General features: G+C 37.6%; 1 protein-coding gene across 3 annotated transcripts in view; it reads left to right on the forward strand.

Moving 5' to 3' along the window:
• The window catches only part of GFRA1 (GDNF family receptor alpha 1), a 274,556-nt gene that overhangs the window by 166,812 nt on the left and 84,254 nt on the right, over window positions 1–23,490 (forward strand). The window lies entirely within an intron of this gene.

A 23,490-nucleotide genomic window follows, 5' to 3' on the forward strand; every position in this document is an offset into this window, starting at 1 on the left:
TGATTAGAGGCCTTTGAGAGAACCGTACATGTACTATCTTTAATTTATTGAGCAAGTACATCTGAAAAAGCATTTAGATGATAAGTTCCCCCTGTGTCTTAGATACCTTATGGCAGGACTTTTGAACACATCCAATAAATCCATAATTCCTTCTGAGACACTAAATATTATTTTTAGTTTAAATACTGGGAAAGAAATCATTTTAAAAGCTTATTAAAATGTTATATTAATATTTTTCAAATATAATTTATATTATCACTGGTGCATAACCTTTCAGATGAATAATTCACAGCAGCAAGTAGTCACTTTTGATAATCTATGGTGGTGTATTATGTTGGTTCTGCTGAGAGATTAATACTTATGGCCTAAGGAATAAAACCGGAGAATCTAATCCATTTGTTTGCCTATTCACAGTGACAGATATTTTCTTAAATTAAAACCTATTAGTCTGAATTCGGAATCTTAAAATTGAATCTGTTTTGGCTCATTTTATACTCCTATAAAACAGGATTATGATACATAACATATTACAGGCACAGAAGTAGGCAGACTATTGATTTTCAGCACAGTGTTCCTATTACAGACACTGAAGAATGTTTCTAACAAAAAATTATAGGATATTAAGCAGATAAATGGTTTCAAAAAGCTATTGGAAGATGCAGGAAATAGGATAGACCTTGTCTGTTAATAATTGCACATTATAATTTTTCTGAAAAGCAGCTGAATTTGAAATGGGCTTTCATCACATTACGATGGCACATCTGAAATAAAGGTAAGAAAAAATGTAAATGCTATGTTAGTAAAGTGAATTAGGCCAGAGGCACATCCTATTACAATAGTACATATTTAACTCTAAGCAGTGATGTAGTAGAACTTAAGCTTTACCAGGGAAAACAGTGGAACATAAGCAAACAATACAGGTAATGTCTGTTTAACCACTTCTATTGCTGGTTAATTACATTTTAACTTACGTAACAGAAATGTTAGTGCTGTGCGTTATTGTCTTCGCTGGTTGCTTTTTGGCTGGAAGCAATGAGTGGCCCACTGGTATTATCTCCTGGCAGCTATGTGCAGCCCTGCACAAACTGTCCAGTGTTTAAGGAACACGCACATGCTGCTGTGTGGTGGGGCAGGAAGGGAGTAGAGCACTGGACAGAAAGGTAATTTTAGGAAACACACCTCAGCTGTAAGGGAGAGGCTTAGGGAAAGCATTCTATCCACTTAGGTTTTAGGGAAGCTGCCTCATGAGTTAAACCCCTTGTTATAACACTTCCTCTGCATCCCAAGTTGTGGGCAAGGAACACAGCCCAAACATGAATGATGATCTGATTGAGAAAGTAGCAAGGTGGTTGTAAAGAGAGGCCATGCTTACCATACTGTGCAGTACGGTAAATAGCCATTAGAGCAATTGCTTTAAACACTTCTAGTGACAGCAGTTAAGACAATTGGCAAGTCAGAGAAAAATACCAGATGATGTAGTTAGTGGGGCTGCATCTGCCAAAATTGAGTGTGAATTTGGTCATAAATGAGCCTTTTCAGGCAGTCTGGGGGAAAAAAAAACAACAAACCTTTAGGATACGGTCCCAGTGTGCCAGTGACTTTTAAGCAAATTGGGAAAAATCACTTCTCTATTAAAACCCCTTATTTTGAAAGCCATAAAGTAGTTTGGGGTTCAGTCATGGCAAAAATGTTGTGGCATGCCTTTTGGGCATCTTAGTGTGGAAACTGCGGTACCTGATAGAAGGTGTGGTGCTTACATTCTGCAGCATAGAAATTGCATGTCAGTGTAGGTTTGACCGGAGCAGGTGGCCAAGTCTTACAAGACCTGTAGTTCAGCAAAAGATCTTACTGTTAATTTATCTCTTCCCGTGACAGAGATGGTTTGAACAGCTTTACAAACAGCCTGTTACAGTAGGCTCCCACTTTCACTGGATGATCAGGGAGCAATCTCTGAAAGTTGGTTTGAGTAGTAAGTAGTGCAGCTATTACGTGACCCTGGGTAAAATGCCAAGATTGTACTTAAGGATTAGAGTCTGCTAATATTAATAAATCATTCAAAATACAGGGGGTTGCTGTTGTTTTTTTCTGTATCAAGTAACTGCTGTGATTTAATTACAGTAAAGTTTTTCATAAAAGAGAAAAAATTATTCTATAAGTTATTACTTTAATAAACAATGAAAAAGTAATTAAATAACTTGAATCTGTTTTCTGAACCAGAATTGGCATTAAACATATACTTGAAAATTGCTAGCAGAAGAGATGAAGCAGATACCTTCGCAAGTTTTGCATTAAGAACAGAAGCTAAAGTATTTTTTAAACTGAATCAGAAGGTTAATTAGAATTACCATTGGGTCTTGTCATTGTCCTGCCTCTGCACACCTCCCTTCCCCCAGCCTGCTGATATGATTTCGGAGTATTGTCCCTGAATGAATGCTAAAAGACAAAGCCTCCCAAAGAAAAAAAAAAAGGTAAAAAATAGGTATTATTTGTGAGTCTAGTCTAATATGCCTAAATCAGAAGTAAATGTATAATTAACCTTTTTTCATGATAAATTAACATTAATTTTCTTAGGATTAGTGGAAAATAGCACAATATAGGGCAGGTTTAGCATTCACAGTAACCGTCACATGGGACCTTTAACACTCTTACAGGATTAGTGCAGTCAGTGATTCATCCTGTTACCATGCACACAGAAATAGTGTGCAGCTTCTGACCATCAAAGAGGCTTTCCTAATTATCAGCTTTTACAAGTGAGCATAGAAAGATTAGAATATAAATATGAGGAAGATGGCTTCAGAGTTCTTGAGGGAGCAAGATAAAATGCACTCTTTCCCCAGCGAGTAGCTGGATTTTGAATGAAATTTCGCAGTATTGTTTGAGAACCCATCATTAGGAAGATAATTAATGAAAAGGCCTGTTGTTAGGCCTAAGCGAGTGTGGTGTCTGTATGTCTGTCCCTCCCTTTTTCTTTTACAAGGGCATTTCTTCCTTGTCTTATTAATCTGAGCATTCTTTATGCAAGGAAAAAGATGAATAATTTTTGAAGAGTGGGACAGAACAGTTGAACTTGAAAAGCACTGGTTGGAAGTGGATGCTTTGATGGTGCTCAGAAACAGGGCAGCTCTGTTTAGGTACTGAAGTACAGACTCAGTGCTTAATTTCAGGAATCCAAGAACACAGCAGAATTCTTTTGCTGAAACACTTCTGAGCCAAAATAGGAACCGAAAATACAGATGTTTTACAAGCATTGTTCTGGTGACTCATGCTAGTCACTCCATACTGTGATTCGCCTTTCTCTGAAGCCTGGCACAGAAAACTGTGGTTCAGAAGTTATCCACACACCATCTGAGCTGTGGCTCTTGTCTGTGTGTCTCTGACTTGTGACACAGTGAGGTAATTCAGTGTAGTGTAGCCCACAGTGATGGGTGTAATTTGCCCTGCTCGGTGCTGTTAACCCCGACCATGCATGCAGCCAGAGGTAACGTGCTGAAACGTCACTTAACGCATGCAGCTCGATTGTGGATCTCAGTTCACAGACGAGAAATTTTTCAAGCAACTCATTCCATGTTCTTTTTATCTTTATGCTTTCATGTAGATGCAACGTATAGTACATATATACACTGACTGTATAGTACATAATACAGTGGCTCTGACCGGCTCAGCTGAGCCTCCTTTGTGCCTGCTGTGTTAAACGTGAGCCCATGGAGGAGGGAATGTGGAACTGCATCACCTGAGCAATACGCTGGGAAAGCAAAGCGTACTTTCGGCTACTGTGCCCTTAATATATGGAGTATATCCTTTTCTAACCTCGTGAGCTCTGATTCATAACTCAGAAAGAAAAACTAGTGGGGATGATGGCTTCTCTCTGAATGTCAGAGGCTGTATATTGTTTGGGCCATTAAACCACATCGACCACCATTCATCTACATTCTCCTGGGCACATTCCCTTTTGCACCCAGAGATTTGCCCGTGTAGATATCAAGAATTTAACAGATTAGCCTGGGTTTCCTGTATGTCCTAGAAGCTACTGTGTAGGCTGCCATATGTCCGTAGATCTCAGACATCTGGCAGTCCAGCTGGAGCTAGTGTGTCCATGAAACGTCGTATACCCATGCACAGCAAACAGTGGGAGGCGTTGGGTTCCCTCCCTCCACACGTGCTGCACACTTGACTGGGGCACGGAAACATCCTGAGCTGTTGAACTGGTTTGTTGCACGTGGACGGGAGTGTCTGCAGTCCGTTTTTCTTCATGCTTTCTTCGTTCCCTAAACACTGTCCTTTTGTGCAGGATAGACTGGGTGAATTTATGCGAATTAAGTTTAAATGTTTATATCTATTTGTGAGCTTGGGCTTTTTGAGGCTCTGCATTTGAGTATGTAAGGCTGGATTCTCATCTTGCAAACAGAGTGTAAATTCAGAGCACCTTTTGGATCTCAGTGCAGTTTTTCCAGGTTTACATCTTAGCACCAGAGATCAGAATGGGAACTGCTCAGTGGGACTTCTTTGTTTTCTTTTCTTTTTTCTGTTCTTTTTTTTCCCCTATCCTGAATACTTATGTTTACCAGGGAAACTAAGAAGACCGAACTTCTGTAGTGTGTGTTGAAAACAAGCCTTTTTGTGCTTAATGTGTATTGGAGGAATTGTTCAAGAACAATTTATCCATAGACTGTCACTGCAGTGCTTTCAAGGACAGTTTCATCCTCAGTAATCCACTGTTGTAAGTGCCAGTTGCACAAAGGCATATTTAACTTGTGCACTCAGTTTGCTTTGTAGTCAGATTTTGCATTCATGAACTGAAAAAAAAATGCTTATTATTTGAAACAGTTCCCTTCCTTTTATGTAAATTCCTCATCTTCTCTTACAATCCCATACCTCTATTACATGTCAAACAAGAATCCGATCATAGGGCAAAGATGTCTGTATGTGAAATAGAAATTGAATGTAGGTTGGGGCAGCTGGGTTCAATTGTCTTTCAGATTGCAAATTACATGGAAACCAAAAAGTATTCAGCATGTATGTTCTGGTAGAGGAAAGCGATAGAATTGCATCTTTCTAGACAGAATTCTGAATTCTGTATAGGGTAAAACCTACATATAAACATGAATCCTAATAATTTGAAGCCGTTTCGTATGAAACTTCAATGCTTGCATGAGGTTATATATGCAGTTACCTGGAAACCAAGAGGCACGTGTACACATAAAGTTCAATACTTTGTGTATGGATGCATAGGGCAAAGGTCCTCATTTTCATCTTGTAGTATCAGGGAGATGGTAGCTTTGTGTTGTAATTAAATCTTGATCAAGAAGAAATGACTGTGCTCCCATCTGAAAATTCACTGTGCAGCTAAATGCTTCTCTTTGCATAGAAACTGTTTGTAATTAATAATCCCTTTGATAGATTATTAGTGCCAGACTGGATTGGCATCTGCACTTTGGACACGATGTACCTGATTGTACTAACAACTTATAACAACGTGTATCAACTACTGTAATTATCATATTGCCACTGTTTTCTGCAGATGTAAAGATACATAATTCAAGCTGACAAGCCCAAAGATTTTATTGGAATGACCTGTGATACCCTAACTTCTCATTAATATACAGCCAAATGCACAATATCAATTAACTATAAGATACAACCTCGGGGCTTCTTAACATTACTAGCAGTTAAAAATTAATAATGCAACAGAAGTTCTTACTATTTTATTTTCCTACCATGTTGAAATGAAGAACTTTGCAATATAAAAGCTTTTTTAGAAATGTGTGTTTTAAAATAGTCAGTTCTTTTTTGTGTTTTCGATTTTTACATTAGTATGGAGTAGGAGTAAATAGCATTTAAAATGAAGCCATTGTTTATTCACAAATCAAATAAGCTACCGACAGCTGCCCTAGTGGCTTCCTCATTCACTTAAATTAATGCCTAAGGCCTTGGGGTGAATAGTCTTCTGGGGAGAATGTGGGCATTTATTTTCGATTTCCATTCAATGTTGGGTCTTTTAATGCCAAATCCTATTTAATGTGCACATGTTATGTTGAACTGTGTGCAAATTTATTCTATGGACCACTTGACAGAATTCGTACTATTAAAGTCAGATGCAATTTGTACTTAAAAATAAGGCCTTTACTTCAGTTTTGAACAACAGCATACGGTTCCGTCTTTATTTTAGTTTAAGATCTACCCAGCACTGAGAGTAAGTCCTGCATAATGGTAGGTACTTTTTAACTAAGCTTGAGGTTTTGATCTTTTGGATTTGGTCCAGGCCCTGTCCTTTTAATCAGGATTTTCCTGTGCCCTCAAGTGTTGAGGCAGGAGGCAGTGCTGTGATGGATACAGTTCAAGAACTGAGGGGGAGGGTGGTTCAAGTATCCTCCTTCCTTTTTTTTTTTCCCCCTAGTTGGGAACTGCTTAAATGTATTTGGACACTTGCATTATGTCAGGTTTGATAATTTAATTAGGCCCTATGCCCATGAAAAGACTTAGACCCTGTGACAAAGGGGAGAGGAGAGGAAGTAAGAGTGATAATGAGCCTGTAACCTTGTGGTTAGCCTTCTGTTGGGAGGTGGAGTATGGAGCTCCAGTTCTGCTCCGAGGATTGCTTATGCATTTAACAAAAATAATTGAATTGGATTATTGTCACTATCTCATTTTCTGTCCTGGCCATATGTTAAAATGGCTGCAGTTTTTGCATCATCCAGTTTATTAAGCAAGTTCAAATAAATTCTGGTAGGCTTTAAGCTCCTTAGGTCTGAGAGGGAGGGAGGAACATTTCCAGTGAGGATCTTGAGGGACCTGGTTATCAGCTAAACAGAAAGCTGCTCTGCCCGTTTACAGTGAGGTTATGGACAAGTGCAGGGGTTGAATTCAGAATACAGCTGGGTAACGAGAGAGTGGCAGTAGGGGGCATGAGCAAAGGTCCAAGGTCTAACCTCAAATGTGGACACTTCAGGGTTTAGAATAAAGTGCTTACAGACATGTGTCTCTCGTGTAGCAGCTGAGCAGGGGCCTGGAGCTTCACAGTTTTGGATTAAGTGCTTAGCTTTCAGCTAAGAGCCAGCACAGATATGTTTGAAACATTTCTCTGAAGCTGGTTCTAGATGGCTACCAGCAGACAGCCGCATTCACAGTTGAGAAGGAAAATCAAAGGCCAAAGTCTGACTTTCTGGCAACTCCCCACAGACATGTAATTTTCCTTCTTTCCACTTGCAACTTTCACCAGCTTTCATTTCAGAACTTATTCTAAAGCCTAGGTTTCACAGAAGTTTGTAGCTGGTCAATATGTGATAAATTGCACTCTTACTGCTTCTCTTTTGCGTCTTTCTGCTTTCTTCTGTCTGTGCAAATTCTCAAAGTTGGGTAGCTACACCTGGAATGGAAGGCAAATAGTCCTTGTGCTGTTTCTCTCCCTCCCATTTCTACCTTTTATCCAGTCCTTCTGGTATGTGTTCAGGTCATATCTCCTCTTCTATTGAAGAGTCATTACTCCTTTTTTTTTTCTTTTTTTTTTCTTTCTTTTTTTTTTTTCCCCCCCTGGATTTGGAAAGGAGTGGTCTCAGCCACTGCAGCACTCCTCTGGCTCCAATTTTGCTTCCTTAAAAAAGTGAACTCAATGCTAACCCATGCTCCAGTTCCCACATTTCCCAGTTCACAGCAGCATGGAAATGACATGACTTTTGAAAGCTTTGCAGAAACCCTGCATAGTTCTTAATGGCATCCGCGTTATGACAGGAGTGTTGTCAATTTTATTTTTTTGCCATGTTAGAAAAGCTGTAAACAGGAGCTGTGAGGTGGAGGCTGTGTCGTTGTGTCGGTTATTTTTTAGTTTGGGGTTTTGATTTGTGTCAAACACCTCCACCCCAGCAGCTTCAACAGGACAAATCTGCATTTGTTTTATGTGAAGTTCACTTTTGAGGGTTATCTTTGTAACCAGAAGGGCTGGGAAATAGCGGCCGAGTTTGTCAAGCTTGCATACGTGAAAGTAGGCATTTCGGTTCCTATCTAGGTACTCAGGTCAGAGTGGTTCAAGGAGTTGCCACATCTCCCCAGCTGCCAGCAACTCAGAATGAGCTAGGTTTGTTGAATATCTCCAGAAATGTCATTGCTTTTACTGAGAAGCATAACATGAGGTAACTCGGTATACCATTTTGCTCTTAATGTGCTTTTTATTTTAGTAAAAGCTTACATCCTGAAAGAATTAGTGATTGCAATTCCTCTCTTGCCAAAGAAAGCTTTCATCTCAGCCTGTAGTTACACATTTGTCTTACTTGCTGGAATATCAGATATCTTTGTTTGTTTTTTTAATAATTTAACTGTGTCTGGAGAAATGCTAAAAAGTGTGCAATGTACAGTAAAATTCTGTACCTGTAAGAAAGGGGAGGTAAAATCAGTATGTTTGAAAAACTTTTAAAATTTTTGTTTTGGAAATCATATTTACATATTGAACATTCTGAATATCTGTAAAAAAAATCAGCTTTTAATCTTTTTAGATCCTTTGTCTTTTAAGCAGTGCTTCCCATATCGTATGAATACTTTTTTAAACAACTCAAATTATTTGTTCTCTTCATTGTCGTCTGTTTCTGTATTCAGTCAGCAAACATTTACATGTGCCATTTACTACTTTCTCTGTTACTGCATTCCGAAAAACTTCAAAAACTTTATTATTCTAAATTAACGTATGTCATACATGAATTTAACACACACATGTCCCCTCCTACCCCTGGTTTATTACTGAAAATTATTCTGTCAGGAATGCAGAATTCTGGAACATGGGATGTAGAAAGACACTGCTACCCCAACAGAATTAATTATTTATGATCTTATGTTTCCAGCAAGAACCTTTGTGGCCCTTGCTGAGGGTGTGTACCACTGGAGGTAAACCCTTGGTGTTTCGTAGTTGAGCTGCAAACCGGTAGGCATTTGTCTGTGCAGGCGCCCTTGCATCAAATTGTTCTGATCGAAACTGCAGTCCTCTGGTGGCTAAAGTTGATCTTTCTATGCTTCTCTGGAGGACAGAGCTGCTTCCCGCAAGTGCACCAGCTAGAAATATTTGCCAATTTAGATTAAATAATAGAAGTATTTTTCAACCTTTTATAGAACAGCAAGAAAACAGAAAATACAAGTTGATGACACATCAGTGCTTTTACCGATAAAATCTGTGGAATTCTTCTTCTTGACTTGTATGAAAATTGGCTTCAACTCCAGGGCCTCCATCAAACAAAGTATCTACACACTTGGTTACTGCTTCAGCCCATAAGGTTGCACTCTTGAGAGGCTGCATACGGTGGCTCAGGACATAAGCAAAGAAAATTGGTTGTAGCTATGAATTTCTAATAACAAGAATCTTTTATTGCATTGGAAAAGGTGTGTTCAAGACATGAGATGACTAGCTTCTGTTGGAGTTGTATGCCGTGTTGGGACAGTAGTATATCTGGCCAGTATAGTCCTCGTATGGCACTCACACCAGACTTGAGTATGCCTAAATCATTTCAGATAAATTCCCCAAGGGGAATTACCCAAATTCACCTGTCTTTGGAAGTGCATTGCTTGTTCTCTGGGTTAGAGAGGGAGAGAATCCGTCTGTAGTCTGCCTTTCTCTATCAAGGTGGCCTCTGTGTCCGTGGAGGGGATGCACTACTTCTCATGTGCTTTTTTGCCTGGGGCTTCTCATGATACAGCTCCTCATCGGTTCATTTTAGCATGCTGAAGTTTGAAGTCTCAGAATGGCCTAGACTACAAAAGCAATAAAAGAATTTCATAAGCTCTTATTCCAACTACCCTCTTATATGTATGCGCAAGTGATAATTTCCATAGTTGCTATTGCCTGGGATATTGATTTTCTTATTTTAAAATACCTTTTTTGGTGGGGATACATATCTATTTTCCCTTCATTGGTCTTTTATGCACCTGCTTAAACCCAACACCAACAAGCCGTAGGCTTGATACACAAAACACAGATCCTTTGTGCATTCTTAATTAACCTGTCTATATGGTTTGAACCGAATAAACAAAAATTCTTGCATATATTTCCATTAACTGGCCTTTTGTATTCTCACAGATCTAAGTAAAATCTTTCAGGGAGAAGACTCAATTAGCATTTCGATCTCTGTTTCGCTTGAACAGTTCAGCCATGTTTTAAGAATGTAGTCTTTTGTCTGCAGATAAACACAGAATCAGAAATCCAACCTAATGCATCAACTGAATTAAAAAAAATGGACAGATTACCCATACCCATCACATGGGTATGGGTTTGTAGGTCCTCGGGTTCAGGGGAGAAATTCCAGGTTAGAATAACACACCAAAGCAAGATGGGAGCACATGTTAAACATCCCTTATATAGCACTGGGGGGAATAGTTCATTCCAGTGTGTGCACATTTATCTGACTATCCTCTTTCTGAGGATGCTTTTCTAAAAGAAGGAAGAAGTCTATAAGCAGATGAAAGCCCACAGGTGTTCTCCTTGGAAACACCTATGTGTCAGGTAAAAGTTGACTTGTATAGATCCACGCAGTGATAGATAGAAATGATAGTATGAGTTTCTATAAATACAAACTATTTTGCTACTGTTTGAATCAGTGCTCTCTGAGATACCGTGGTTATATTCTTCCAGTAGAGTGTAACACCTCATTTACCGAAGCATAAATGTTGTTTTATAACAGCAATCAGTGTCATTCATTCCAGTTTTCTGTGTACAGATGTAAACAGACCAATTCATTTTGGTTTTTAATTTGTCTTATGTTTTCTCTGCAGTGTTGTAATTTAAAAACAATAATTAAGCAAAGATGTTGCACGGTATTATTCTAACAGGCTGAAGGAAATAGCTTTAATTCCCAAGTTCCATATCCAAACAAATAGTGATTAATATGGTGGCAATAGAATGAACACCAGTTGTTTTTTTCCTACAAAAAAAGTGAATCCAGCAGCATTCCTTGACTGAAGTTAGCCTTTGGGTCTACAAATAAACATCCCACATCTACTTCAGATGTAGGCAAAATGCAGTTGACTAATCCTGCAGGCAGTTTATAAACATATTTTGATAGGTGTGTCCTTCTAAATCTTATATCAAGTCAAATGCGTGTCACACAGCATGACCTAACATAGCTCAAAGCAAACTAGCACATGCAGAATTCACATATGCATTTGCCGGCGAAATGCAGTGTCTTTGTTTGTACCTTGTCTGCCGCTCTCTATCTTTTCATCTTTACCATAATGCTAAAGATGTTTACACTAGCAGTCCAAAACACTTCACCAATGCTGTTCATAATCAAAGTGCTTTTGACCTTTCCAGAAACTACTGAGGTTCACTTTTTTTGTTGGTTTTAGGGGCTTCTAAATTCAACATGAGGTAAACGTATGCACGGATGAATATGGGATGAATCTTGAGCCCCTTTACTAATTCAAAGTTCTCACTAATCTTTGTTTGGAGTTATGCTTTTTCTTGAGTAAACTGAGTGCTGCATTTTGTTAGACCTCAGAAAACAGACTTTCTTGTCTATGTGAAGTATTTTTCAAAAACCACATCAGTAAATTTCCTACTGTTTTCCTTTGCTGCTCTTTCAGCAACCCGCTTGGCTGGAGTGTGGTTATCATGATGAGAATCTTTAAAAGAAATACTTTGACCTTTTTTTTTTTTTTTTGGCCCAGGAGAGGCTATTGTTGTACTAATAGCTCTAGAGCTGTGCCTGAGACTTTCAGACTCTTTGGCTGGTGGCTTTGCTTTTGTGAGCATCCCTTTTTGGCATGGAGGACATCCATGTGTTCATCCCGTTGGGGTTACTGATTCTTGTGGCTATCAATATCCAACACGCAGCTGTAAAACCTGCAGCCACTCTGCCATGTAAACAGCATTGCACAGTGATTTCAGAACACTTCAATTTATAACCTTACTTTGAAAACCAAATCCCTTAATGATATTTAAATGCGGATTCCAGATGTGACAGTAAAATATACTCACCCCTTGGGAAATTAGCTGTGGCTCCTTTCTTTATTCAGTACTAAATGCCCTCTGCCATTTTTCACGCTCTCCCTTCCATTGTCTCTCAACCTCTCTGTGTACTGCTCCACATTACAGCAGAGACTGCCGTGTTTTGATACTTATATTCTCATGAGGTAATGGAAGAAGGGCATTATCAGCTTACTTACTGTTGCAGCTGAACAATGTAAAGTCTCACTGCAATTAATCCTAGTTACAAAATGTTACTATACAGCAGCAGGTTGAGTTTCACATTCCGGTGTACACGTAGTTTGTGTATATGTGTGTCTCTGTGTGTTCATGCATTTATGCACAATAAGAACACAACCTGGTAAATGTCCTTTTGGTAAAAATGTGCGTTTTTTGACCAGCAAAGTTTCTTTTTCTCTTTTCATTCCAAGTTAAGGAATGAAAAGCTGAAAAGTCTTAAAAATAGATGGCAGCTGTGTAACCATGAGTTTTAATCACGGAAATGTCTTATGTCATGTCTCGGCTACAAAGTGCTTTACCTTAGTTTTCAGAGTAGGTTTGTTTGAAAGACTGTGCTGGTGAGTAGCACACTATGCCAAGCTGGAATATTGAATAACATGCTACAGGAGTTTTTAATAATATTTCCACAGAAGATTACTGACAAATAAGAATAGATTAACTTCTTATGAATTGCTGCAGGATGCAAATATACTGAAATAGTTTTCCTAGGTGCTAATAAATTTGAGTATCTCTATGCTTTTGAGAGGCTATTTCATCAGTACTCCTCTAGCAGACGTCCTTGCATTTGTAGAAAACATCACAAGGCTCAAGATTTCAGTACTCTTTCTTTCTGGTATTTGTCGGTATTGCTACACATCCCAGTACTGGTCTTCTTAGAAGGCATTCAATTCCCTATGTCTCTAGACAGCTGGGTGCTGGAGCTGATACTTAGAGGGCTGAAGAGCAAACTGTCAGGCCTGCTGTCAGGCCTTTAGTCAGCACATTGCCATCTAGAGGTGCTGCATTTTGGCTTCGTAAACCTTTGCCTATAGATATACTTGTCCTCTCTTTCTTCGAGTTCCCTCACTGCAATGCACTATGAGAGGAAGTCATCTCCTTGGAAGCCTATTCTATTCACACAGCTTTCCTCTGTTTCTTCAGAAGCAGCCTGGGATTATGTGCCACTGAGATGACTTCTGTGCAATGCAGCACAAAGCTGAAACTCATTGATCTCTGTGTTCTTCAGTGTCCTTTAATCTTTTTTAATCTATACTTCATGGAAACAAATTTTAATAATGAAATGCATCACTTTGTTTATCAAATTTAGATAGACAGTGACCTAGTCCTCTACTAACATTTGTAGTATGCTTAGGATTCAATTTAGACAAATTTGTGTTACCTGCTTAGTCAATTAAGATCCTATACCAGAAGAATTAATCATTCATAGTGGCGTACTTGTTATTGACATATGCCTTTCTGCTTTCAGAGAGAACATATTAAAATATTACCTAATTAAAAATAGTATGCATGAGAATATCATAAATCTATGTGTGGCTAAATGCCTAGTGGTCCGTACTGCTTGGAAATATTCTAAATGCATGATGGGTTAAAGGCAGTATGTATTTTGTAAACTATACATTGGCCATTGATCCTTATCCCATTTAGAATTATAACTCTTAAAACAAATGAGTCTTAAAGTAGACTTTGTTCTGCAATATAATATTGTGTATTGGTTTATGGTTTATGGATTGTTGCTTTACTACTGACAAGTGAAGTGGTCAATGTTTTCAAGTTTGCTTCCTGAAAATCTGCCATGGCCATTTCAAGAAGAAAAGACTTATCTGGTGTAAGAACTCATTTCAACTGTTCACATTTGAACAAAATTAATGTTGGCTTCCTCTGTAAATGTTACTGGAAAGTCTGTCAGACTGGGGACGTTGCTTTGACTGATGAATCACTAACTGGATGAAAATATAAATTTCGAATTGACTTGGGACATCATTCAAGACTGCTTGGGATTTCTTCTCTAAAATGCATGAAAAAGATTCCTTAACAATGCATAAAGTTACTTTAAAAGCTTAATTAGAATTTGGATTTTGGGACCCATAAAAGAATCATTCTTTAACACTGCTTGGCACTGTGCCTAGGTCCATTTATTTTCAGTGCTAACTGAAACCTTAGGGTGTATCAAAATGTAGTATGGAAAGATGGTGTTATGATTAAGAAATTACTGGAGGACCTGAGATTCCTGCTCAAGATATCTCTAAAATCGTTTGTTAATATTACAAATTTCACATGTGGTCTGACCACGTCATAAATATTTTTTCTGTGCCTAGACTCCATAGCTATAAATTGGAGTTACAATGTTATTTCTCTGAAATATTAGGAGGGTAAATGATAAATCCGTTAATATTTTTGTGGTGTTCTTCTGGTAGTAGACAGAAACATGTAATGATTAAAAAAAAGAATAACTCAAACGTCAAATTTAAAAAGCTATGTTTAGATCTGTTGATTTGAACTATGTCTCGCCTGATTCGAGTCGAATAGAAACCAGATTTTGCTAAAACACAATCAAATCTCATTTTCAACTTTCTGGATTTCATCAGGTTTGTTTTTTTTTTTTTTTTTAGTAACAGGAGAGTAAAGAGATTATTCAATTTTACTTTAAAACAACTGTAGATAGCAGGGCAAAACGATGCCAGGGAAGATCTCAAAACCCCATGACCTCATGGTGAAACCTGAGTGCATTTGGGAGATGCCTGGAGTGGGTGTAGAAAGGGCGTGCAGCATGCAAAGCAACCACTCCCTGCAGCAGCCTTCCAAGTGTGGGATAGTACGCAGGTAGTTCGTATACCAACATGACCTGAAATGATGTTAACCAACACATTTCTTTCACACGTTGACTTGAGATGACTGGAGCTGGCCATGGATTTCCAAGTTCTGCTTTTTGTGCTCCTCTGTTTGCTAATGACAAAGTCTAGTCTCCTCTCTCTCTCTCTCTCTGTCTCTCTCTCTGTCTCTCTCTCTGTCTCTCTGTCTCCCCCCCCCCCAAAGAGAACATTTGCCATAGGTGTATAAGAGCTGATGCCTTCTTTCTCCATCCATCATTGTCTTCTGGGGCATCTGCTATGCCCCTGGTGGATCCATGCTTCGCCTGTCTTTGTATTAATGCTCTCTGTCAACCTCAGTAGTAGGGAAAATCTCATTCCTTTGCATCCAGTTAATTTTTCTAAACTCTTTGAGTAGAAACATGAAATTACTAATTTTTGGCAGCCTAGTTATTTCTTTGTTTCTGTAAGCTTTGTGCATTCTTTAGATCTCCTCCGTATCTTTTACTCACATCACGTTCAAGCTCTCCGTCTCTACCTTTAAGCCTCAAGTGCTCTCACTTTCCCCTACGTACATATTCTGCCCAAAACGCCTCTCCTCATGTTATCACATCCTTCCGTTTTGCTTTTCATCTTGTTCTTTTATATTGTGCTTTTCCCAAGCTGCCTCTTCTGCCTCCAAAATCTTCATTTTCATCCTCTAAACTCTTGTGCCTTGTCTTGCTTGTCATCTTTTGTTTGTATCTTCAAGGCACAGAACTTACCCAACTGTGTGGTTAGTAAAAAATGTATGTTTAGAAAGAGGGACTTGTGTGTATAATTATATTAATAAAAAAAAGTTATTTTTTCTTAGTAGATTCACAAGTTTTTTTTCTTTTCTAATCAATCCAGATGTTGTATAATCAAACAAAGCTTTACCTCTCGTGCTTGTTAATTTCTGAGTTAAAATTGGTTGGAGACAAGAATAACGGTAAGAGATTTTAAAGAAAAACATAAGATATTCCAAGAAAAATATTTGATAAATTCTTAGCAAAATGAAGAAAATCATTCAAATCCATAACATAATTTTAACTCACCCTAACGACCTGTAATTTCCTTCTTCTGAAATGTGGCCCCATTACATTAATCAAATTGACATTGTCATGATATATTATCCTCATTAAAAGGGTGATTCTTTTATTCTAGTTAGTTTACAATTCAGTATCCGTGCAATATATCTAGTGACAGTGCTGTACAGAAAATTAGAATTTTTTTTAATTATTATTTTTTCCCCCTTTGGCTGAGCCAAAAAGCTTTTGTTAGGATTTGGCATTAATATCTTACCATATTGTTTCAATGGCTAAATGGAGGAATTTTTGAATGACATAGATAACAGTGCATACTACAATAAATTTAAAATCTTTTGAATAATACTAGATCATGCACCAATTAGCTTCATTGACTGCTGCTTGCTTTCAGCTATTGTGCTGGAAACTGATTTGAATAAACATTTCTCTCTTTCTTTATGTGGGCCAGATTCATAAACCAAAGTTGATCTTTATAGCCATTTGTTTTTACCGACTCAATAAAGCTTGATAGATCTGTCCCAGTCAGTAATTCAAGTATGCATCCAGCGTGATTACTGTGCCACGTGATACCTGTGCCATCTTACATTCAGGCAGCCAAGCTTAAAAATTTTCACAGGGCACTAGATGAATTGTTATTGAATCGGGAAATTTAACTCTTTCATCGCTTTAAAAGCAGCAAATTTGTCCATTTGTTACTGTATTTCTGTAACTGAAAACATGACTTAATATATTATTGAAAATTAGCAAAGATTAGGGCAGCTGTTTAGAATCAAAGTTTCTGGTGATGTTCTTGTCCAGGTTTATTTTCTATTAAAAGAAAAGAAAACACAACATAACATTTGGATATAGAAAATACCTGTGTTCAGCCTCTTGTGATTTATGCATTTGTTAGGAATTTAAGAATAGAAAAACTGCTGCAGTATATCAGAATTGATGTCCATCTATCCTTGTCTAACAGCAGCCAATAGCAGCTGCTTCTCAGGAGATTTTTGTACTTATTTCCTCTCCATTAAGCTTCACTGTAGCAAGATAGGTGTGTATGCGGGATGATATCAATTAATCTGCTGTTGGTGTGGGTGGGAGGCAAGACGGGAACCAGTAATTAAGAGCTAAATCTTGAATTCTGCTTAAAAACTCAATATGTGTGTTTGAATAGCGGCTCCTCCATGGGTGTGAGAATAGACTTCTTCCCAACTTTATTAGATTTCTATTATGTATTATTTATGGAGAGAAAGAATATATGCCATACTTATTTCTTCTTTGTGATGCTTAAAGAGCAATAGTTTAGATTTACTGTTCTGAGTTGGTCTGTCTTGAAGACAGGAGAAGGCTATGAAGAATGAGACAGAATTTGACATCTTTAAGTGAAGTAACAAAATTTAGTCTGTATTTTTATGACGCTAATTGCAAGCAAAGAATATAGTCTATTGTACACTGCAATTACATTGAGCATGTTACCCTCAATATTCATGGGAATTCAGGGGAAACTCCTGGAAGTGGGAGTTTCCAGTAAGTGTACACCATCAATCCATGCTGACACTCAAGTGTTGACAGTGATTCCTTCAAAAGATACCGCCTTCTGTTGCTCTTTGTAAAAGTGATGGAGATAATCCATGTATGAATCATGTTTCTTGCATTAATGTTCAAGAGCCACTTAGGAATGAGGTACTATTCTGCTAGGCAGCACACAAACACAGAATACCGGATAAACCCTATCCCGATGAACTCACATAGTACATCACCAGGCTAGACAGAGAGGCAAAGCATGCAAGTAGTGAAGAGTGTGATAACTGCAAACACTATTTTAGTTCTATGATTGATTTATTTCGTTTTATTAAACTGCATGTTAGTGAAGACTTGTTTTTCTCTCTTAAATGTCCACTATAAATATGTTTAATCAAGGAAAGGGAAGTAGAATGAGAAGACAAGTGTGCCTGACGTTGATAGAAATCCTGTTTGGAGAAATTGTTCAGGAACAGTTCATCCATGTAAAAATATGATCCTTGAAAGACTGCCAAGGTCATTGAGGCCTGTGGTGATCTGATGAATAAATGCTGGTCACGCCTGGAGGCAGCTTTAGCTTCTGAACCCAATTCTTAAAAAATGTAAAACAGTTCTAGAGAAAAGAATGTTTGTCATTAGCTTGTCAAGGCCATTTCCTCCTTGTTTTCTTGGTGCCCTTTTCAACAACCATATTCCCCTTAATGTACCTGTCAGCTGTCCTAAATACGTACAAACACCAGAAGCGCTGGTACTGATTTGCATTCTGCCGTTTGGGAGGTAGCACAGCTGCCTCGTGCAATGTGAAGATGCGCTTACATAGCTCCTTTTAATGGCAGGTCAGCAGCAGTCTTTTTCACCAGTCCACTGTGGTTGGTATGCCAGTACTAAGGGCTACTCCCAGTAGATTTCAGCGCTGTGGCCTCCTTAATGATCTATCACATCCTGATGTCTGAATGAAAATAGATGGTAGTTCAGGATATTCATATTCTCATGTAGAAACAGACCAAAGTCTTTAATGAGAACAGCACGAGGTTATTAGAAAGATTAATCCTTTCATTGCTGGTCCTCCACCATCCCTACTGATTTGCCATCAACCATTAGCATTATGCAAGTCCCTGAAATATTTGGTGCAACTTGGATGCATCTGCTTCTCTCCCAGACAGCAGCAAACAGTTCACAAGGAACAATTTGTTCACCACAACTTCTGGAAAACTGTGCTGCTCTTATTTGGAGCAAATGTGTCTTCATTCTGTACTATACCTTGATGTTTGAATTTGCACATGATTTAACATCCCTTCAGCATTCATATTTTCTTTGATCCCCTTGCTTATTAAAAAATGCAAATCTAAATTGTATCTTATTAATGTGCTTCTTTGTGTTAAAGCTGTGGGGGGTTAAAATCCCAGCTTTGTTAACGTATTTGGATTCTTAATGTGCAAAGTGCGAAGAGAGCTAGACTTTCTGCGGGCCATATTTTCTAATCAACTGTTATGAAAAAGATTTTTATGGTGCTTCTACTTCTCACTCTCATGGAATTTACAGAAATAAAAAGAGTAATGACTTCATTGTTATACAAAAATATTTTCAACCATGGATAGAGTTCCTTATTAGTTTGCTGCAATTTCTCAAAAATGACAACGAGGAATCTTGGATGAAAATTCAGAAAAAAATAAATTTTAAATATATGAAAGCCTCTTGGATCATTGATTTCTAGTAGATAGTAATTTTTTGTCATGGACCCAGGATCTGGATTTTGTCATAGTAAACAGCGGTCACTCATTTGTCCAGTTAAATATAGTAGCTTTTAGGTACTGAGTACCTCCTTTCGCTATGTATAAAAAAAAAAAGGGAGAGGGAGACAAAGAAAAAGAAAATGCTTTAAAATTACTGATACATTTAAAGCCATTAAACTGCTCCTTATATTTCCTTTTTTTTGCACAACTTGACCTATCTCTTTGCCCTAGTAAAAGCTTTCTCTGCATGCTTAATGGCTTTTTTTTTTTTTTTTTTAGTGTTACTGCTTGTTTTCTGAATTGCCTCTTACACATCTGCTTAGCTTGTTCGGGACTTGGGTGGGTCATTGTGACTTAGAATTATTCATTATATAAAAATATTATAGCAATTGTGATTATAGCAAAATATAAAGCACCTGTGAGATTGGCTAAAAGAAAGTAGGAAAATGTTAAACTTCTTTTGATATAGTGCCATGTTGCATCTTCACAACTTACATTGCAGCATTTCATCTGTAGCAACCTCTACATATGAGTCGAGCTTTTAGAGCAACAGTCTAATCAATAATGAGAATTACAGAATTATTTGGATGACAAAAACTAGCAAAGTTGATTATTTAATTAAAAAAAAAGGCAAAAATCACCTTAGAATTATACTTAGGAAACAAATAAAATAAGGAAATTTTATGAAAGTTATGTTTCTGTTGAAGCAGCCAATCCCTATCTCTTTTCTGCAGTAGCTGCAACTTTAGAACATGCAAACCCCCGGTAGATTGTGGATTGTAATGTATTTTGCTTACTTTACTTTACCCTTCTTCCTCTTACTGCTTCAGGAGCCTGTGAGATCAGGGTGGCATGGATGAAATCATGATGTGGAGTAGATACCCTGTTATTGAGCTTATTCTAAGCTTTTACAAACTCTGAGGAGGTGGGAACTCTGAAGAATCATTCTAATGTAGTAGCTCTATTCCAAGACTTTAATTTGCATTTGAAAGAATTACCTATTATTAAAGGACAAAATGCTTCATCCAGGACAATATCTCCATTGTGTATAGGAAGATTTTCCATAGACAGTTGAGATGCTGATTAGCTACTCTAGTTCAGTTGGTTTTGACACATTTTCCTGAACAAGTAGAAGAAGAGACATTATTTGTAAGGCTCAATAAATCATTTGGTTTTGTTGAGAACTGGTGGTGTGAAAAAGTTGCTTGCTGGACTAATTGCAAAGCACACAAATCCTTGGCTTGCTGGATCCGCAGCTGCGTAGCACTGTAGGTCATGACCATCTTCGCTGTACTACCTGTAGATCAGATACTGTCATCACTGTGGGCAGTGAGTAATTTTACTTGGTCTGTCTTGTTTCCCGTTGCTAAGACTCCTTTTGGATTTGCTGTGTTTCTTCAGCAGTATCACGTTCCCTGTAGCTGTAGCTTGTGTCACTCTTGTCCCAGCTCAAGTAGGTTGGCTGTATGCTGACCAGAGGAGAGGTTAAGACAGATTCCAGCATCCTGCTCAGGAAAATACAAAGAGAGAGAATCAATTTCATGCATTTGAGATTCAAGAGGTCCTTATTTTATTCCTTCTGGAGGTTCAGTACAAGTTTAAGAGGGTGATGGGGTAGCTGATGGTGGGTAGGTAGTCCTAATCTGGTGACTTTGTGGTCTCTTCTGAATAAGGACAGTTTGATCACAGCTTGGGACTTCGAAGCTCTCTAGATGAGTGCATGTTGGAAGGTCCCATTTTTGCCATAGGTGGCTTTAGTTAATTTGCATGGAAAGGCTATCTACTTGTGTGTTCAATCACACCTGAAACAGGATGGTAATAAAATTTTGGCCAGATTTCCTCCATTTCAGAGTTTGTTTCCAGAAATTTATCAGAATGTGTCTACTTTTCTTCACCACTCTGGTTACACAAAGTCACCAGAAGTTTCTCTTAGCTTCTCAGTTAAGGTGGAAGTTTGTTTCGTTCTCCAGAGTAGCAGAAAACAACCAAAGACTGCCCATGCCTTAGGCCTCTCCTCCTGTGACTATTTATTCCTTGATGATCTGTATGCATTGGAGGTGAAAAGAGAGATTGCTAATTTTAATAAATACTATTCTCTACTGATTAAAGATTGTCTTAAAAGTATTCAACACAACTTGGCAAGCAATTTAGGGGCACAGTTTTAAGATGCTTGGCCTGTAACATACAATGTGTTACCACATGACATGTCACAGAAAAAATGTTAAAGACTTACGTTTCCTTTTTGTTTTCAAGTTCAACTGTTTCTTAATTAGAAAGAAAGAAAAACACACAAGAAATATTAGTGTTTTTCTTTCTTCTGATGGCCTGAAAATGCTCCAAATGCTTGATAAAATTCACTTTAGAGTACTTGAACAAGCTGAAGCTGTCACTAAACCATTAATAATTAAATTTGAGAACTCAGAGAAGAAAAAGAATGTCCCAGTGGACTGGGGAAAAACTAACATAGTACCTATCTTATTAAATAAACAAACAAATGGATAAATAAATATATATATATATATACACACCGTCAATAAAATAAACCTAGTAAAAGGGATGGCTCAGGGAATTATAATCCAGTTCCCAAAGTCAGTGTGTGGAAAGATGATAGAACAGAGTATTAAAAAAAATTGATTTAAAAGCATCCAGGGGATGTAAGGTGATAAGGAGGGTCAGTGTGGATTCATTAAGAACAAATGTCAAAGCAGTCTAATATCCTCTGTGACAGGGTAATTGTCAATTGGTCTGAATTGTAGTATGTGATGTTTAGGTTAGATATTAAGGAAAAGAAGTCTAGCTTTAAGAATAACTAGGCACTGGACGTAATACCCTGGGGCTGTAGCATCCCTCCACTGGGATACAGAGACAAATATTTTGCAAAAGACGGGCTCTGTTTGGCTTGCCACAGGAGGATGAACTCGATAGCTGTTACAGTCTCTTCCAGCCATGAATTCCTCTGATCTTCTTAAGATTTCGTACCACAATACAGGTTTGAACTGCTTAGTAAAATATTTGACAAAGGGGTTTTCCTAAATTTGTTGCATTAGTATTAGCAGGAAGAGGGCACAACACTTTTTTCTGGCATTTCATCTGGAACTTAAAATGCTAATTTTTTGCTCATGCATTTACATACACAGTATGTATGTACAGTATACTTTATACTCTCAAATAGAGAACTTTCATCAGCAAACTGCTTTTCATGTTCAATTATATATTTTTGTAGTGACTCCCCACATGTAGGCCAGAGTGTTATTTTCAAATATCTCTTTAAATCAGCAGACTTCTGTGTCCTTATGGAGCCTGTTGGGTGACAGTGAGATGAGTACGAGTGTGAGAGCTCTGGCTATATGGATCAGATTACGAGGTCATTTACTGGTTTAATCCATTTTAACCAGATTACAAAAAAAAATAAAAAATAAAAATAAAACACACCTCTGTTGTACATTACATACATTTCATTTTGTCTAGCATTGGCGCAGAGGGCCCCAAAATACAAAGCTACTGTGTCTCAGATTCCCACAGGTGGGAGTTTTGCTTTTGAATTTTTTATTTATGCAATAGCATAAAAGCACGAACTTTATCCATTGTATGCAGCTAAAATATAAAAACAAGTTTTGCTTTAATCTTGACTGTTACAGTTATCTCATTCCTTTTGCAAAAATACTGAGTAGATGCACCCCATTTGGCTTAAAACAACAGATCTATATCTAGTTAATTTGTGGATAAATATGGGTTTCTGCTATTGATGTTTCTTGATCCACACAAAGTGGTTATATTAATACTGAAACATTATTAATCAATAGGCAGCTCTTTAAAAATACATCACTAAGACTAGCCAATTACCTTTAAGTATATATCAAAGGCGACAGAGCAATCAGACTTACACTCAAGGACCATTAGAGAGTTCCAAACATTTTAATTATAAATATCTTTTTTTTTCTGCAGTGAAACTTACAAAGCAAATTTGTATTTCTTATTCTGGCCTCAAAAAATTGAAAACAAAACTCATTCTTCAATTTTTCAATTTCTTTTTATTCAGGAAAGTACAAAAATATGCTTAATTTCATTTTAGGATCCTGAATTAAAACTAAATAAACTGTGTGTTGTCTAATACTATTTTTAAGATAGTCTGCTCTGTAAGATCACAAAAGTAAGTTGTAAGGACAGATCATGTCATTGGAGTGTATAGCTCTGTTTGGTTTTATAACACTAATTAACTCTATTGACTTTCAGTGAAATTCCATTATTTCCCTCTCTACCAGAGGAAAATCTGACCAAAGCCTATAATCTGCCTGTAAATTCTCAGAAATATGTTCTGTACTCAAAGAATACAGGCTGCAATTTTGGTATTTTTTATACTTTGTTTAAATATCTATTTGAAATATAAAACCTATTGTGACCATTTGTGGAGTTACTACTGATGC

The sequence above is a fragment of the Anser cygnoides genome, chromosome 7 (genome assembly GCF_040182565.1).
Source record: "Anser cygnoides isolate HZ-2024a breed goose chromosome 7, Taihu_goose_T2T_genome, whole genome shotgun sequence".
NCBI lineage: Eukaryota > Metazoa > Chordata > Aves > Anseriformes > Anatidae > Anser > Anser cygnoides.